This window comes from Pollachius pollachius, assembly GCF_949987615.1.
Source record: "Pollachius pollachius genome assembly, chromosome: 8".
NCBI lineage: Eukaryota > Metazoa > Chordata > Actinopteri > Gadiformes > Gadidae > Pollachius > Pollachius pollachius.
The window spans coordinates 22816916-22819415 of NC_136941.1; the positions used below are offsets into that span (position 1 = coordinate 22816916).

The 2500-nt window shown below is 48.1% G+C and overlaps 1 protein-coding gene across 1 annotated transcript in view; it reads right to left on the reverse strand.

Annotated features, from left to right (window-relative positions):
- Positions 1 to 2500, reverse strand: part of wnt4 (wingless-type MMTV integration site family, member 4) — a 13978-nt gene that overhangs the window by 9811 nt on the left and 1667 nt on the right. The gene's annotated exons all lie outside the window — the stretch shown is intronic.

A 2500-nucleotide genomic window follows, 5' to 3' on the forward strand; every position in this document is an offset into this window, starting at 1 on the left:
CACGCTAATGATCAGCAGCGTTCAAATCATTTTCCAGCAGCGCGAGACTTTCTTAACATGACTCAGCAGCAACGGCAGCCGGTGAAGGTGTCTGTACAGGCAGTCTGTACAGGTCTCTGTACAGGTGTCTGTACAGACTACCAGTACAGACGCCGGTACAGACAGGCTTTACTGTCCAGTGGGCGTACAGACAGTCTGTACCCGCGGTCAGTACAGACACCTGTTCAAGCAGTCGGCACAGGTGTCTGTACAGGTGTCTGTCCAGGTCTCTGTCCAGGACTCTGTACAGGTGTCTATACAGGTGTCTGTGCAGGTGTCTGTACAGGTGTACAGACAAAGACATTTACAGTCAAATCAAGAAAACGCAAAAAACCAAAAGGGAAAGAAATAAGTGATCTAAAGTCAGGTTCAAATCACAAGTCTTGCGATTTGTCCTGGCTTCCTACTAGAATAATTATGGATGCAATGCGTGACATCGAAATCCCCACAGCATTTCTAAACTAGGCCTATGCGCATTTCAATGTGTTTGGTTTCAGTAAACGTCTTGGTTGGCCCCTGGCCAGTAAAGCCTCTTTCCCAATTTAATTTTGTTCTTTACAGCAATATCCTTGATAAAGGCCTGAATCGAGATAGTTGGGAATGGAAAACTTTGAATGCGTTTTTTAAATAGAGTGACGATGAGGGCACATTTAGTTTAGTGCATAGGCCAAATTATACGTTTTGCTTTGCTCTACAATGTTTAAAAGAATATCCTGATTTTTTATTCATCGTCCTTAATTGTTTCTTAGAATTGTGTCGTAATCTGACTTTAAATTTCAAATGCTTGGTTGACATATTCATGTCATCGCCTATAATTTAGTGAATGTGTTGTCCTACATAAATTAAATAAATGTAATGATAATAATAAATATTAAAGTATATATGAAATACATATATAAATAATGATGGTTATTAATTATTTATGATGATAATGCCATCAGTCATTCAATTTACAACTAAGACCTTCAACGACACTCGACTTGACAGGCGGTCCTGATATAGGCCGTTTAATTGCACCCAAAATATTTCATACAAATCTGCACTTTTCTATGAACTTTGTGTATTTTAAAATGAATTGTTAGTTGCAAGCCGTTCTCCTAAAATTAAAATTATGATTTTCTAAGCCATTAAAGATAGCAGAATTATTTTGGAATAAGTGAACACTTATTATTGTTACAATAATAATAATACTACAACACTATTATTATTATTGGAATATTCTGCCATGTGATCAGCTGACCCCGGGAGGTTGTTGTTGAGAACTCTAAACCGATCCTACTCAATCACATTCACCCACCTCCACATGTCAGCACATGCCCGCCTTACCTCTGCTGTCACCACGCCTTCCACCACACACCAGCACCGCCGCGGGCCAAGCACACACACACACACACACACACACACACACACACACACACACACACACACACACACACACACACACAACCCCTCAAACCTCCAACCTGTCCTGTTTTAGTTGACATGGTTGTTGATCAGCTGCATCACAGGGGGCCGTGGAGCAATGTTGGCCTACTATACCATGCTTCTTACCCGCGCTATATGTATTATGTAGGGAACTTTTCGACAAGTGTCATTTGAAAAATCAATCACTGGTAAACAAGGCTCTCACCATTTGAGTCACCTCTCATGCACGCGCCTCCCCTGAAACCCTGAACAGCCGGGCCTAAACTGAGCTTGGCTGTAGGCCTGCTCACAAACAGCCTGCCAGGCCTCACCTGAGCGAGGCTGTAGGCCTGCTCATACCTCACCTGAGCGGGGCTGTAGGCCTGCTCATACCTCCCCTGAGCGGGGCTGTAGGCCTGCTCATACCTCACCTGAGCGGGGCTGTAGGCCTGCTCATACCTCACCTGAGCGGGGCTGTAGGCCTGCTCACAAACAGCCTGCCAGGCCTCACCTGAGCGAGGCTGTAGGCCTGCTCATACCTCACCTGAGCGGGGCTGTAGGCCTGCTCACAAACAGCCTGCCAGGCCTCACCTGAGCGGGGCTGTAGGCCTGCTCACAAACAGCCTGCCAGGCCTCACTTGAGCGAGGCTGTAGGCCTGCTCATACCTCCCCTGAGCGGGGCTGTAGGCCTGCTCATACCTCACCTGAGCGGGGCTGTAGGCCTGCTCACAAACAGCCTGCCAGGCCTCACCTGAGTGAGGCTGTAGGCCTGCTCATACCTCACCTGAGCGGGGCTGTAGGCCTGCTCATACCTCACCTGAGCGGGGCTGTAGGCCTGCTCATACCTCACCTGAGCGGGGCTGTAGGCCTGCTCATACCTCACCTGAGCGGGGCTGTAGGCCTGCTCATGAACGCGCATTGTGGATTCCTCTCGATCTCCAGAAGAACGGGAGTCGCTTAGGAATGCGACCCACCTAACCACCTCCCAGCCCGCCCCGCCGGCCCACCGGGGAGCAGGCTCGCACACGAGCCAAGGGGTGGCCTTAACCCTACAGTA